Source organism: Centroberyx gerrardi, chromosome 24, assembly GCF_048128805.1.
Source record: "Centroberyx gerrardi isolate f3 chromosome 24, fCenGer3.hap1.cur.20231027, whole genome shotgun sequence".
Taxonomy (NCBI): Eukaryota; Metazoa; Chordata; class Actinopteri; order Beryciformes; family Berycidae; genus Centroberyx; species Centroberyx gerrardi.
In genome coordinates, this window is record NC_136020.1 from 17,135,289 (window position 1) to 17,151,738 (window position 16,450).

Below are 16,450 nucleotides of genomic sequence, written 5' to 3' on the forward strand. Positions count from 1 at the left end.
GTTTATAATACTCATAGTCTGAGACAGTAGAGGTTGTTTGTTCCTAGTTAGAGACGGTAGAATTAATTGTGAAAATATATAAAAAAAGAGACAGTAGAAGTTGTAATACAATGGAGATTGTGTATTTTTTCACAACATCACATCCCCAGTAAAAATGAAATGGCTTCACTGTACATTTGCAAATCATGTTGGTGGTTCAAAACAAAAGGTGGTGTAGAGGTGCTAGAGTTCTCCATGAGCAGGCGGTTATATTTTATTTTTATCGTACATTTGTCCGTCCGAGTCGACCGGGTTATCCACATTGTTTTGTTGTGTCAGGTGTCAGTTCTCCTCCGTGCCGCCCGCTCGCATTTCCATTTACCGGCGCGTTACGGCTGCCATTCTGAATCGTACCCTGTTCATTTTCTTCAGCAGATGCCTGTCACAATGTGGGCAAGTGTCAAAAAGATGGAATGATAATTTCTGCTCGGGCGCCAACGATTCAATTGGCCATTTTATTGTTCCTCCTGCAGCTGTTTCATGCCCGGACCTCGCCGCTCTCTAAATCGATACGTGACTGTATCGCTTCTTCTCCTCACCTCTCTTCTGCTTCACCTCTGCCTCCCCACTCCTCTCCTCTTCCTTTGTTGTACTCTCCTCTCAACTCTGTTCTCTCTCTGCCTAACATTATTCTCCCTTTCTCTCCTCTCTTTTCATCTCCTTTCCTGCCCTCTCCTCTTCTCACGTCTTCTCCTCTTATGATCTCTCCTCTCCTCTCCTCTCTTTTCATCTCCTTTCCTGCCCTCTCCTCTTCTCTCTCTCCTCGTCTTCTCCTCTTGTGATCCCTCCTCTCCTCTCCTCTCCTCTTCTCTCCTGTCCTCTCCTCAGGGGAGAAGGGGTTTTCTCAGTGAAAGCCCAGAGGGTCCATCCATGGCCTCTCCTCTCTTTCTTTTACTCCTTCTGTCCCTCCTCTCCATCCCTCTCTCTCTCTCTGTCTCTCTCTGCCTTTCTCTCCCTCTCTCTCTCTTTGACCGTGACCTGAATAATGGCTCTGTGGAGAATACACCGTCTCACTGAACTAGATACAGCACACACACACACACACACATAATCACACACTAATGATTTCCCAGTTCTAGTAACCCTGAGATACACTACACCACTGAGCTGTGCACATGTATACACACACACACACACACACGCGCTTACACACTCACACACACATGGCCCAAACTGTATTTCTTCATGCTTTGTGTATGTCCTAATTTTCCAGTTCAAAAAAAGCTAGGATACACGCACGCACACGCACACACACACCGACACACACACACACACCCGAAGCAGTAATGCTGGTGAAAGCGCTGGGTGAAAACAAAGAGAGACTATTCTTGCCATGGTGACTAATCTGAAATTAGAGTCTATTTGTGACTGTGAGCACCAGCAAAATAGAGAAGAGCATCCTGACAGAGAAACATTCCTCTGATGGGAAAACTGAACTGCTGCAGAAAAAAAACGAATTTTCAGACTGATATCTACATATTTTTGAAAAGTAAACAGAGTCCAGAATAGATTTCATGCCACCAAGCACAGTATCAGCTGTAGTAAAAAATGAAAACCGACAGTCACACGGTTTTCATGTCACATCATACGGATTCTGACTTCAATTTAAAAGGAGTTATCCTATTGGAATTTGAAAATGCTTTTTTCCCCTATACTGTGGTGCAGATTTACATTTAAATAGGAGACCGATTCCCTTGGCCTTCCATGTAACAGGCCTGTTCAGTGACTCTGTGTGTGTGTGTGTGTGTGTGTGTGTGTGTGTGTGTGTGTGTGTGTGTGTGTATCTGTGCAGCCATGCTTAGCAACAGACCAGGAATATTATTGGAAACATGTGGAGCGAGAGGAGACAACTGGGCATGCTCAGATGTTCTCAACAGGTCGCTGAGCACAATGCTACAGGTATCTCTCTCTCTCTCTCTCTCTCTCTCTCTCTTCCTATTTCCTTCTTCTTCCTTCTCTCTCTTTTTCTCCCTCCATCACTCTGTGTCTGTCTGGAAGAGAATAAATCCGTCTTATCTGTTATTTCTCTTTCTGTCTTTTTATCCTTCTCTCCCATTGGTTCGCAATGACCATTTTATTTGTTACAGAAGCATGAATACAGAGGCAATACAAGCACATGCTAGGACAACCCCCCCCCCCCCCCCCCCCCCCCCAACTGCACACACACACACACACAGTCACTGAACACACACACACACACACATACACATACTGAAGGGGAGCATCAGCAGCTTGTATTTTCTCTCTGCTTCTCTAAGAGGGCTGCCCTAATTCTTCCTGACAAGGGCTGGGAGAGCCAAGAGACCATCTCAGCACACACACACCCCACACACACACACCCCACACACACACACACACAAGGTGAAACATGCCACCATACTATCCATTTAAAAGCACATTTACACACAAACGTGCGCCGCAAAACACACAGCACTCATGCAGGCACACACCCACGTGCCTCTGTCAGTGGCATTTTACCTTAATTGCCTTTGTCACCGCGTTCAGTGCAGCTCAGTCCAACTCATCCGTCATCACATTCCACCGGCCTACCAGCACGTCCATAACTGCTCCATACCGACTAGTGCACATGAATATTTCGGCTGTTTTTACATATCTGAATAGCTGAAATGAGTTTTAAAAACACTTTTTGGAGGGTGGGGCAATGACAAAGACATGATTCCTCCTTAATCCATAATCAAATCATAATGTGCAACTGAATTCTGTACGATACCGTAATACCTTGTTAAGGGGGAATGTCAGAAACACACTGCATGCAATTTGAAATTCAAAGCGGTCAGCATTATGCTTTAGAATTATTTTGTTTTCATAAATTGTTCAGGCATACTTATAACCATATTCATAACATGTATTTACCACCGTGTGAAAGTAATATATTTATGCTGTCAAAGTCAACACATGATAAATGCGACATGCTTTATGTTATTTGTCAAGCAGACGTGTGTGTGTGTGTGTGTGTGTGTGTGAAGGGTGTTCTGTTCTGTATGTGGGTCTGTTGTTTACACTTGCATGTGTGTAAAAATGAATTACGTGCAAGTGTTTTGATGAGGCTCCTCAGAAGTAACGTAGAGGAGAAGAGGAGGAGGGAGGAAGATGTGAGACGAGAGAGCGATGGAGAGAAGGTGAAGAAGGAGGCTCTTGACAGAATACACTGCTCCTGTACCTCCTTTGCCCTCTCTATCTCTCTCTATCTGCACCTCCCTCTCCTCCTCCTCCTCCTTTTCCCCCCATGTGGCCTTCATACGATGATATCAACAGGACGTGAGTGTGTGTGTGTGTGTGTGTGTGTGTGTGTGTGTGTGTGAGAGAGAGAGAGAGGGAGTGTGTGCATGCTTGGATGCGCAGGCTGAGGCCAGGGGGAGAGAGAGAGAGAGAGAGAGAGAGAGAGAGATAGACAGATAGAGGAGGGAGCATCCCTGGAGGAATTCGAACAGCCTCTGTGCTATGTGACCGGGATAGAGATGACTTCATTAGGCCAGCCAGTTTCTCTCTCTCTCTCTCTCTCTCTCCCTCTCTCTCCCTCTCTCTCTCTGACTCTAAATAGGGCTGTGAGTGTGATTTATGTCAAGTAATCTTACTTGTCAAATAGTCTTCAGTCCAGCTCTCTGTGTCGCAATGACAATCCGAGAGCCAAATGTATCTTTCATTCTACCACCGAGGAAAATCCTAATCAGATATAGTTAGTTTTTCAGCCCAATATCCCAATAATAAGACCCAATAATCAAAATCAAATTGGACTGCCAGAATTTTAAAAAGATGCTTTGATTGCTTTATTACGCTGTCATTCCCCCCGGGAGGCAATCTACATCGATGTGGGAATGAAATACGAGGGGGCCAATTGTGATTATATTAAAGGTTGTCTATACAGTGTGTGTGTGTGTGTGTGTGTGTGTGTGTGTGTGTGTGTGTGTGCTGAAAATGTCATCAGCTGTCAGACTGAAGGGAGGAACGACAGCGCAGCACAAGAAGCTTCCTGCACAATTTTTCTCCTCACTCACCGCAAATTGTATAAAGATGTTTGTGGCTGTGTGTACAGTCTGTGTCTGTGTGTGTGTGTGTGTGTGTGTGTGTGTGTGTGAGTGAGTGCACAGATATGTGTGTTACCTGTGTATCCATGTTTTTGTGTGGCATAAGTGCTTCTAACTGTACATGACGGTGTTCCTGTGCGTGTGTGTGTGTGTGTGTGTGTGTGTGTGTGTGTGTGTGTGTGTGACTGCCCATATGCAGTTCTTCACTCTAACTGCTTCTCTGAGCTCGCTACTGTAAGGCCATTCCAGTTATTGATGAGTTCAGCATCTATTAGGAGCTGCGGCCGACCCTCTAATGGCCGCCTGAGCAGAGGTTTCAACGCCCACTCAGCCCAGGGTCAACAGCCCACAATCCTCATTTCCTTTCCGAGAACATTCCTAATATTCCGAAGAATATTTCAGAAGAATGTGCACAAGACACCTCGGGTAAAAGATGCAATACTTCTAAGGAATCCATAAGAGTAAATTATTCCATATGCATAGCGGACGGTCGTGAAACTAACTTTCTGCAAATAATTTGTAACGAAAACCAAAGTGCTTCTCATGAGCATCAGCCACAGGGAACGGAAAGTAAGTAAGTAAAGCTTTATTTATTTACTTGTGGCAGAGGATATAAAACAATAAAAGCACGCTAAAACAAAACTTTAGCGAGGCTAGCCTATAAAAATGCAGAAAGAGAGAGAGAGAGAGAATTTGTTAAAAACAAACGAACAAACATATTGAAACAAAATGGACATAAAAAGAAAGAAAAGGAAAAGAAAGGAAAGGAGGAAGGCAGGAGGTGAAACGTGAACTATTTGAGACCAACCGTCTATGAGTCAGGTTAGCTTGCTTTTAGAGGGGCCGACGTGAAATGCTTTCCTTCATCCCGTGTGTGTGTGTGTGTGTGTGTGTGTGTGTGTGTCCTTGCGGGTGTGTTTTATCACATGCATTTTAAACTAACAGTACTGCTGTCTAACCTTGAGAGCGAGGCCAATGCGCACACCTATTACCCCGGCACTCATTCCTTCTGCATAGGGGAGTGGTACACATGACCGGCTTGGGTGTGTGTCTGCGTGTGTGTGCGAGTGTGTATGTGTGTATGTAGCCCTTGACCTTTGCCAGTGACTCTCCTTCTCTGTCAGATCCTTATCAATTCATTTTCTCGACCCGGCTATACAGCTCGATGTATGGCAGAGAGGCATTGTGTGTGTTCTCAACATGCGTGCGGTGCTGTACAGTGCAGCTACACACACACACACACACACAAGTTGTGAGGCGGCGCACGCACCATCCAGTGACCACTTGCGTCCGCCCATGCAGAAAACCACCCACAGTCGCAGAAAAACCGAAGGGGCGGGGGGCAAGAGGTCGATAGTAATTTCCTCGGAGTGTGTAAATCTTTACTGACCTGACTAGACTCCTGAAAAAGCCCAAACCTGATTACAGAAGAGGACTGCGGTCTATAACACACACACACACACACACACACACACACACACACACACAAAGGCACCAACAGCGCATTAGAACCACACTCACCCGAAGAGAGGGAGACGGAGAAAGAAAGAGAGAGAAAGAGAGAGAGAGAGAGAGAGAGAGAAAGACATGCAGGTCAGGTGAATTGAAGACTAAATTGTTTAGTATGTATGATGTATAGTATATGATGTAGTAAACAATGTATATGAAGTATGTACTGCATATGACCTAGTATGATGTGGATGTATATGTATGATGTAGTATGGTATATGACATGTATATGATGGTATGTAAAGCCCTTTGAGGTTTGACTGTAATAAAGGGCTATATAAATAAACAAGACTAGACTAGACTAGACTAGAAAGAAAGATGGAGAGAAAGAAAGAGTGAGACAGCTGGTGGGTGAGACAGGCAGAGGGCGTCGACGCAAGGCAGCTCTGAACCGTTTCTTCAATATTGCCTCGTCCCACTGATTGCCAGCGCCTCCTGTGTTCTCATCCAAAAATCATTTGTGCTCCCCGCCGTGAAGAACCCCATGTAAACAGGCAGAAAACGTCACCGGTCGTCATGCCATCACACACACACACACACACAAGCACAACCTTTTGTGCCTTTTGCCGGCATTGAACCGGCGCGCAGCGGGCAACCCTGTCTTCCCTTCAAAAGCAGACAGTTGACAGCGTCGTCTTCAATAAGGAAGCCATTACGGCAGCTCTATGGGGCCAAAAAGGTCAACGCAATCACTTCCCATAGCCGGAGTGGGAGTGAGAGACCTGAAAATAGATAGCGATCGGTCATGACTCGTGATGTTAAAAGGGGGGGAACGATCGTTTTGTTGGGTAAAAGGTTCACCTCCAGAGCAAAATACGGCTCTCTGCGGACGTCTTGGGGGATTTTCTGTAACAAGAACAAGAGTAACGCTCGGTTTTAAAATGTAAATCAATGTAATCGATGGGGTGGAGTGCTTATGTGGCATTGTGTGTGTGTCCGTCAATTTCTTCCTGTCCTGTGTGGTGGGGGGGGCTGATCTACCGATGTGTCGTGCAGTCGGCGGTATATATTACCCACAATGCCTCGGCAGTTGTAAAGCAGCCAAAGTTCACCAGTTAACCTTTCGTGTGTCACACTCAAAAAACTAAAATCCAGAGCATGCAGCCCCACAGGAGAGGTTTCAGAATAACAAAACCTTAGTTCACGTCTTAAAGGAAAACCTTGAAACTAGATAGCTTGCCGCCCCCCCAGCAGTGTCCCTTGGTGTTAATGATGAATAATAACAATGCTCACAAGCAGACACACTAAATGTAGAAACTTTTAAATCTCAATATTTATAATCCTTTTTAAGGATTAGTTTTCAAGGGCAAGCTGCCTAAGAATGCATTCATAATTACAGCAATGGCCTGGAGGCCAAATAAAATTTGAAATGTCGAGCTATTCCTTTAATCTTGGCTGCGGCTCAATAGTCCGAAGTATGTCTTTGTCAGATCCAGCCTTACATAACCTACATTCAGCTAACCTACTTTAACCCAGTTTTATCTTATCTTGGCTATGGCCCAATAGTCTGAAGTGTCTTCCCTGTATTTGCTTCATTTCTTAAGATTTAAGCATATTGTTTTCAGATAAAAACCCTCATAACTCACAATTACAGTGTTTTTCTTTTTAACATGAAATGAAAGTGTACATGGTTCTTTGTGTTTTCAGTAGGTTTCATGAATCCTGGACTTATGGACCCTTCTCAAAACCCCATTGCAGCATGTCAATGGGAAAATCAATTTGTTTTTCTTGATTTACTTAAAAGTTGACTTTTGGACTTATGAGACTGTCACACAAAAGTATCTGTACACAATGTAGATCGTAGAAATCTTTTCATAATCTTGGCAAGGGCTCAATAGTACATAGTCTGTGCTAACATCTTCTCTGGGCCAAGATAAACATTTCCCCAGTGCGGTTTGACTTGTCAGACACTCAAAAGCCTCAGCAGTAGCATCTTCAATCCAGTCCCCAGTACATAAATATATATATATATTGTTTTCCAAAATATTCCAAACCCCCTACCTGGTGTTCTGCCTTAGGTCTAGACTTTTCTCTGGTTGAAAACAGTTGGAAAGGGAAGGAATGATCTTGGCTCGACTTGACAGACGATCAAAAGCCTCAAAAGTAGCATCACGTACAACACAACCTCAATCAAGCCTCATATATTTTTAATGTTTAAAAGCTCATGATCTAGTGTTCTGTCTACAGTTTAATGAATCCGAGCCCCGATGTGGCCGGCCTTCCGCTTTCAGCTCCATTTCCTTTGCTCCAGTTCAGATCGATCGGCCGTTCCCTCCTCGCTGTATGGCCACTAGCCGAGAGCCAAGACGGCCAGCCGTGCAGCCAAGCCGTTAATGCAGAAAGTTCTGCTCTGTTTGGTCCAAACTCTAAATTACAATCAGAGGACTCTAACTCACTGCCAAACACCCTCTGATCAAAGTGCTTGCAAGGTCCTTTTCAGTTCTGGGAGAGAAATAAAACCTAAACTTAGTATCAGCAGAAATGAAGCGTGCCTCATTTTGATGTCCTGCTAGTGTTTCACAACTAGCTGAGGTGGAGAAAAGGGAAGTTACCTAACATTATCAACCGCCAATCCAAACCATTTTGATTGGAAACAACAACAATAATTCTTGCCCCGATGCATAGCCAGAAAATACAAAGAACTCACAGCACCAGTGTCAAGAAGCTGCCAAGCTTTTCCAAACACCAGAGATTTGAACTGGGTTTGCCATGAATCTGGCCTTTATTGACCTTTTATTAAATATCAGATATTGGCCCGTCGATGCCATCCACCTCTGATATGATGGAGGTCTGTGAAAACTGCAGTGGGATTTTCGTTCTTTCTTTCTTTATTCATTTAATTGTTCAAAATGTTCTTTTATATTAATGCAGTGGGCTTTAAAGAGCTTCTAATCTCACAAGAATTTCATGAATCTGTGTTTCAGTGGAGAGTTTTTGTGTAAATGTTCTGTCTAAATGCTGTTTCAGAGGCTTTTCCACCCTGACAAGAATATAATCCTTGCAGTTTTTTGGCATGAAAATGGTCAGATTTAGACTTACTATACCAGTATTGGCCGTCAAAAACCCATAACGGTCAAACCCCAATTTGAGCGTTGGATCAGGCAGACTTGTTTGTGAAGAAAAGTGTTGATAATGGCTGCCATTCTGATGTTTTCCAGAATGTACAACTGTGCTTTTTAGTCTTTAGGGTGCAATTTTGTGTCCAAACTTACTCCTTTGGCAAACAGCTTCTAAAAATAGCAGAGAAACAGCGTGGAACATGGGCAAACTCACAAATAAACACAAGACTCCAAAATATACAACTGCAGCCGAACTGGGCGACGGCGTACTTAGATCAAACAAACACAAACACACATTCACACACCCAAACACACACACACACACTGCTGTGCAGCTCCAATACAAAGTTAAGTTGTCGGCAGCCTCTGATGTGAGTCTAGCAGTGCCAGTTGTAATATGACTAACTGACTGACTGACTGACTGACTGACTGACTGGCAGACTAACTGACTGACAGACTAACTGACTGACTGACTGACTGACTGACAGACTAACTGACTGACAGACTGACTGACAGACTGACTGACAGACTGACAGTCCCACAGAGAGAGAGACTCTCTGGCAAAAATGATCCAGCCAGTCCAAAGCAGAAAAGTGACACAACAGGAGAGGGAGGGAGAAAAGAGGAGAGGAGGACAGAAGGGAGGAAGAAGAGAGGAGACGGGAGAGTGCGAAGAGAAAGAGAGATTAGAAAGAGGAGGAGGCAAAGGGAAGATAAAGAGAGAGAAGGCCGAGAGGGAAAAGGAGGGGAAGGGAGAGGAGAAGGAAAAGGACGGGGAGGGAGAGAGAGGAGTGAAGGAGCAGAAAGACTGAGGAGAGGAGAGTGATAGTGCAGGAGGCCTCATCTGGGGTGCAACCTGCCCTGTTGGTCCTCTCTGCACACAGCTAATAATCATTTCAGTACTGACAGACACACATGCACACACACACACACACACACACACACACACACAGAGCAGGACTGAAGATATGCCATCAACAGAGCAATGACGAACACACAATAAAGCCAAAAGTGTCACGATTTGCCTCTCTTCCTTCCAATGTTTTTATATTCCACTATTTTAACCTTTTAGTTAGTACCATACTCTACCTACTGACATATACAGAGCCACAATGAGATATTCAATAGTCATATTTTAATATGGAAAGGCAGAACAGAAGGGCTGTAGCGGTACTAGGAGAATCATATGCAAATGTTCTACCAATGTGAAAGATCCATTCATGTGCCTGTGGTAAATGCCAGTGTATAATTTTGACCGTGGCATTTTTACTGGTGTGCAGGGCAAAGGAAGCCTTTTGGCTTTCCGTACAGATGTCATTCATACTAGGAGTTTCCTCTCCATGGGAGTTTCTCTCCAGATTCAAAGCCATGAGACGTGTGGCTGCCAGCATGACAGACGGCCACACACCGCCAGGTCAAAATTAGCCTGGAATTAGACAAAGGACAGGTTTTCTACCAGGTGAGAGAATATAACCAACATGCATACGATTATCCACATGTAACACACATGTAAGACATCAAAATGACAGTGGGAAAACATGAAGTTGTCTCAGTCATGTGACTAGACTACTACGAGTATTTGAACTCATATTTCGGCGTGACTATATTTACCCGAAGCAGGAGGACTACTTGCGGTTCGAAGCTGAAATAATGACACATTTTTTTTCAGTGAACCCATTAGGATCACAGCAGTCCCGTGCCCCAGCCTTCGGGCCTGCACAAATATGACCTCGTTTTCAAATTTGGCCTCGATTTCATCATTTAACACCAGACTTAAATCGCTTAGGAACAGTTTGCATGATTTATGTTGACTGACTCTGCTCGTCGAAGGTGCAGCACCCCGGAAACTGTTGGATGTGACCTCGGCATACGGTATTTTGGAGATGCGTAGGTGGTAAAGTATTAAGTGGGGTGGGTCACGCATGCAGATGGTGGAGATAATGATGATTAAGACTTTCTCTCATCGCATCGCAACATTTGGGAGCAAAAATGTCATTCTGAGTTGCCTAATGCAGGGAAATGACACATTCAGAAGCAATCTGAATTTCTCTTTTCTCTTTTTCATTTTTCAAGACATCCGTGTGTTTGAATTTCTCTGCAGGTCGTCCGAAAAACAACAGGCAGGTGGTCCGACTTGGAGTGTAACATGCGGGGAAAAGCCAGCCGTAACCCTAAAAAAAATAAACAGCTGTCTAGCCATTTCTGATGGACAGTGACACCAGAGGCAATATGTTGACAGTAAATACAGGAAAGAGACGTCCTGCCTCATCCACCGGAGAGGAGGAAGAAGGGAGGAGAAGAGAAAGGGAAGAGAGGATCAGATAGTTATTACTGTCAACAGTTACAATGTTTGCTGACAGTGCTGGGACCCGTGGTGAGAAACAGAGAGAGCGAGAGAGAAGAGAGAGAGAGAAGAGGGAGAGAGATAGACTGACAGAGAGAGAGAGAAGAGGGAGAAAGAGATTGACAGAGAAAGAGAGATGTAAGGCAGTTTAAAAGACAACAATATTTTAGATCCTATTCGAAAGCCAGTCCAATTCTTCGCTGTGGGGGTTATTCTGCTGGGACTACAAGCTTGTATGTGTGTGTGTGTGTGTGTGTGTGTGTGTGTGTGTGTGTGTGTGTGAGAGTGTGTGTATGATTATTGTTTTTCAGCTGGCTATCATGCTGGCAGATAGAAGACTTTTGGGCTGAAGAGTCACCCTGACAGGAGGCTATACTCCGCTAACATAAAGCACACATCAAACACCTGATGCATTATCACGCTTGGTTGTGTGTGTGTGTGTGTGTGTGTGTGTGTGTGTGTGTGTGAGTGGCAACAGCCACCCACAACACACAGAGACAGATCCTCCAGCATGGAGTGCTGCCTCCTTCCTATGAATACTAATAATTCAGCTCTGATCCTCTCAGTCAGACTTCAGACTGGGAGAGGAGAGGAGCGAGTCGGAGAGGAAAAGAGAGAGAGAGAATTAACAGTGTGACAAACAGCTGAATCTTTGATGCTCTACAAGTGTTGCTGTGAATGATTCATGAGCAGGGAGGGGAGCCGGAGTAGTGTGAGGTCCCGTCACTCACTGGCCCTCAAATACAAACAGATCCCCATACACAACGCACAGTTACCTGTGGACAGATAAACAGCACATATAGAAACACATATACACACACACACACACACACACACACACACACACAGTCACTTAAAGGAATACACACTGTTTTTGGGAAATTATTTGCTCCAGAGCTCCATGCTAACACTTTAGCATACACTATGTTGAGTGATAGTAGGCAAGTAAGAAGACTGACCTTTTAGAAATAAAAAGATGTCAGTAGTTTTTATTATATTGCTTGTAGATTCATGAATTTAAAAAAATTAAACATTATTTTAACTCAATATAGCTGATGTATCCAGGTTTATTTTTGGAACTATTTCAGGTGAGCAACCACGTATTCTTCCGCTGCGCAGTGATTTATGCTGTAAACAGTCTCCCGTCGCCCACCACCTTCACTTCCTATGGAAACAGGGAAAGTAGTCCCAAGTAGTTCAAAACAGTGTGATATTCTAATGTCACGTTTTTGTGTAAATTTCATACACAAAACTGCCAGAGTTGGCCACATATAATTTCTCATTTTCTCACTTTTGAGCAATGCTACTCCCCTCATTCCTCCTCCACTAGCACTCAACATAGTGTATGCAAAAGAGTTAGCAAGAAAAAGGTTTGGTGTCTGTATTCTCATCACTTAATGGGTAAGTTGACCAATGGGACAGAAACTTGGTGTATTCCTTTAAGGACACACATTTAATGTACATAGACACATACATGCAAACACAAACAGATATACATGAATATATACTGTATATACATAAAGGACTTACATAGATACACACTAACTAGCTACCTAAGAAACAGTAGCAAACTTACACAGAAAAACCACACAAACACACACACACACACACACAAGCTGGCACAGACAGCTACAAAAACACCCACACCCACCCTGAAAGACCGGCAAAATGTGTTTACTTATTATACACAGTTCACTGTGCTGCAAACTCCTCAAAACAATGTGGAAATTTCCAGGCGTGTCAGTTACTTGAAATATGAGAAGTATGGTTTGGGTGTGAGTGTGTGTGAGTGTGTGTGTTGTGTGTGTGTGTGTGTGTGTGCACAGGTGCCAGCCCACGGGCCAATCGATGAGGGTAATGGAATATTTGGGCTTGAGGTCGTCCTGTATGCCAGTGTGCAAACTTTGGTGCATCTGTGGCACGCAGTCGGCTGGCACAGAGTTAGCGGTGTATTGATCAGAGCCGATGCCTCCGGCTCTGCCATCGATTAGCAAAATGTCTCCCGCTCGCTGCTGGGTGCGAGCCAAGCTGTGACTCCCTATCCCCACAGCAGCGGAGCATTAGGCGAATTAGCCGGAGCCGCACGCCAAGGGGATCCGTCAGTACATCTACAGCCGTTATGTCACAGCCGACTGTACAACGACGGCACGAGAAGAGCTACTTCCACTCGCAGTCTCTCATTCTCTTTATTGTTTCTTTCTGGTCTCTCTTTCTCTCTCCTCAGCGCTCCATCTCTTTCCCACGCTGCAACTTTCTTAAAGAATATGAAGATGCTCATTCCATTTTCATATTCTTTGAGCCTCACTGATCGTTTCAGTTTCACTTCTTCCTGAAACACTTGATAATATCTTGAAATAAGACTGTAACTGCATCAGGGTATTCTTTAAACAAGCTGATTTGCATTGGAAACACGTGAAATTATCTCACCCTACTGGCAGATTTTTTTCACTGGTTCTCAGGAACATAAGAGTTTGAGACTCAATTAGATGACTTGTTAAGGTGGAAATCTTTCTCTGTTTTTCTCTCTGACTCTCTCTGCCTCTCTCTCTGCCTCTCTCTCTCTCTCTCTCTCCCTCTCTCTCTGTTTCACATCCTGGATCAGTTCTGAGTGTTGACAATGAAAAACTGCTATCATCGCAGCCACATTAAGCAGTTATCGTCCACATTGTCTGATATAATGGCCACTCTCATTCATATTGTTCTCTTAAGCCCATCTGTCTCCAGTGAAATTTTTCACACTGACACCCCCCTAGACACACACACACACACACACTTTAAAAAGTAGTAACCATGGTGATTTTTTACACTTCCCGTCCTGTCCACCCACAAACACACAGAAACAGACAACAATGCACAAAGTGTAAAGCAAGCTTGTCACACGCCATCAGCACACACACACAAGCACGCGCCCGCACATACACACACACACACACACACCTGGCCGTAACCATGGCATTCCAGCTCTCCATCAGGTTGGAGGTGGGAGGGGAGCGAAGGCATCCCCCACCGAAACACAGTCTCCCCGGGGGGCTGAGGAGCCGGGTGACTCAGACATTAGCAAACTATACCAAACACATTCATATAGCCTGATGGAAGATTACATGATCTCTCTGTTACTGAAGAGACTATATGAAACCTCCTAGAAATACAGTAGGCCTGCATGAGGGACTCAGGCAGGGTGGGGAACTGTTTCATCCACCAGCAACAGAGGGTCGTCAATTCTAAAACTCACTGGGCACTTCCAAATACCTCCAAATAATGGTTGGTAAGTGAATAAACCACAGCCAAAAGTTACCTGTATTACCAGCATATCCCCACTAGTAGAAAAATGTAAAGACAATGAATATTCCACATCTGGTCCAACAGCACAACCACAACAAACAAGTAAACATGTCGTCCCCCAGGAATGATGCAGGCACCTCTTGGGCCAATCAATAACAAGATGCATCGTCCCTCCAAGCTGAATCAAAACTGATCTTACAGTGTTGCAGTTACTGAAAGTCTGACTTACAGTGTAGGAGTTTCAAAGTTTAAAAAAATTGTCTAAAGGGCAATTTTTTTAAACTTTGAAACTCCTACACTGTAAGTCAGATTGACATGAAATGTACTACACCCATCTAGCATCCTTACAAATGACACTGATTGGCCTAATAAAGGTGCTATAATTAAATGTCAAAATTGTATCTGCCACACTGTAAGTCTGATTTACACAAAATTTGCTACACAAATCCAGCTGTCCTTTCAAAATACATTAATTGGCCTAATGAGAGTGCTGCTGGCCTGATGGGGGCGCTGTAATTAAATTACAGCGTCCCCATCAGGCCAATCAGTGTTAGTTTTTAAACACCACAACACAGTGACAAAATTCATCATCCCTCCAAGTTTTGTCAAAACCAGACCAGTGGTGTCTGAGAGGTCAGGTTTGAGCTACAAGATCTGGCCTTTAATGAAAACGCCCCCATTAGGCCAAACAGATTTAATTGCAGTACGTTTAGTCCATTATGTCATGATCATGATCCAAATAAGAGCAACTTTAACCACAACAGGTACTGGAGCCGTTACTGGAAACGCTGCCAAAACAAACACTGCATGCGTCACTGGAAAACATTGTCACTGGAAAACATCTTGATTTCAGTTTCAGTGGTTTTGATTTTTATCTTGAACCTGAACATGGCGATGTTTGAGGTGAGCAAGTTTCCTGACCCAAGGGCCTGTGAATCCTGTTCAACACCCACTGTAAAATGTCAAAAATGCAAGGTGATGCCCTGAGAAGGAACTTGCTTTTCTGTATTCCTGCAAAGCTGACTTTTTAGAGAAGGTTTTTATACAACATGTAGTCTATCTGCAAATGCACATTCAGATGTAAGCCTATTGAAAACGCAGTACATATGAATTGCAGTACAAGCAGCTTTTGTAGTCTACCATAATACATTTATCTCTACATGCTGTAGCCTATTGAACGCAATAGACTCCCAACATCAGCCACATTCAAGCATTTAAACAAAGCACCTTTTTACAGTCTGCAGAGATATGACTTTACAGCCGATCTATTTGTACCCATTACTGTAACACAGAAACGCTGTAACCTATTTTACCAAGACAGTGCAGGCAGCTTGAGGGGTGTAGCACTGTAAAACACCACTTTAAACAGTCTATTCTTTTTCGATATCATGTTTTTTCTCTATCCTGAATGTCAAAAGGTATAAGGAAGCTTTGCATAGTGAAATGCATTACTGACAACACAGGTAATATGTTACCTATTCCATTATATGGAGGTGACACATCTGATTGGATTCCCTTATCAAAACATGTGGTTGACCTATGAAGCCGCGAGTAACCAGTCTTTCAAACAGAATAAGGGACATTCTTGGCATTTCTGACCCTATTTACATGCAAAGATGAAATTTCTCACTGAATGACAATCATTATCCATGACATCCTGCCAAATCCTGGAAGGTCCTGGACAGAGAGAGAGAGAGACCCCCCTCAATGGGGGGTCAAACATACTGTACATCAGTAAAATCCCCTGCCTTGTCTGTCTGTCTGTCACTTCAAATAACACACACACACACACACACACACACCCTGAAGTTCACACACGTTAACTGTATGTAATGATTTGAATGCAGTTCATTTGCATGTGAAGTGTGCACAAAATGATGCCCTCTTTGACAGGTGACCGCCCACCACGATGGGCCAAAACAACAACAATATGAAGAAGAAGAAGAAGAAGGCTGTCAGCTGTCAAACCCTGCTGTGACAGCGCTCACAACAACTCAAACAAGTTGGGGGTGACTGCAGATTACAGCCCGGGCCAGCATCTTTGAAATGTTCCCTCTGTGAAATGTCTAAATACTGAGTAATAACCTATTGACAACCACACACAGGTAGACGGACACCGTGGCAGCCAATAAAATCACTGTAATTTTCCTACAGGGACTTGGTGTGTGTGT

At 43.9% G+C, this 16,450-nt stretch overlaps 1 protein-coding gene across 1 annotated transcript in view; it reads right to left on the bottom strand.

Annotated features, from left to right (window-relative positions):
- The window catches only part of LOC139914294 (copine-8), a 98,423-nt gene that overhangs the window by 81,070 nt on the left and 903 nt on the right, over positions 1-16,450 (bottom strand). The gene's annotated exons all lie outside the window — the stretch shown is intronic.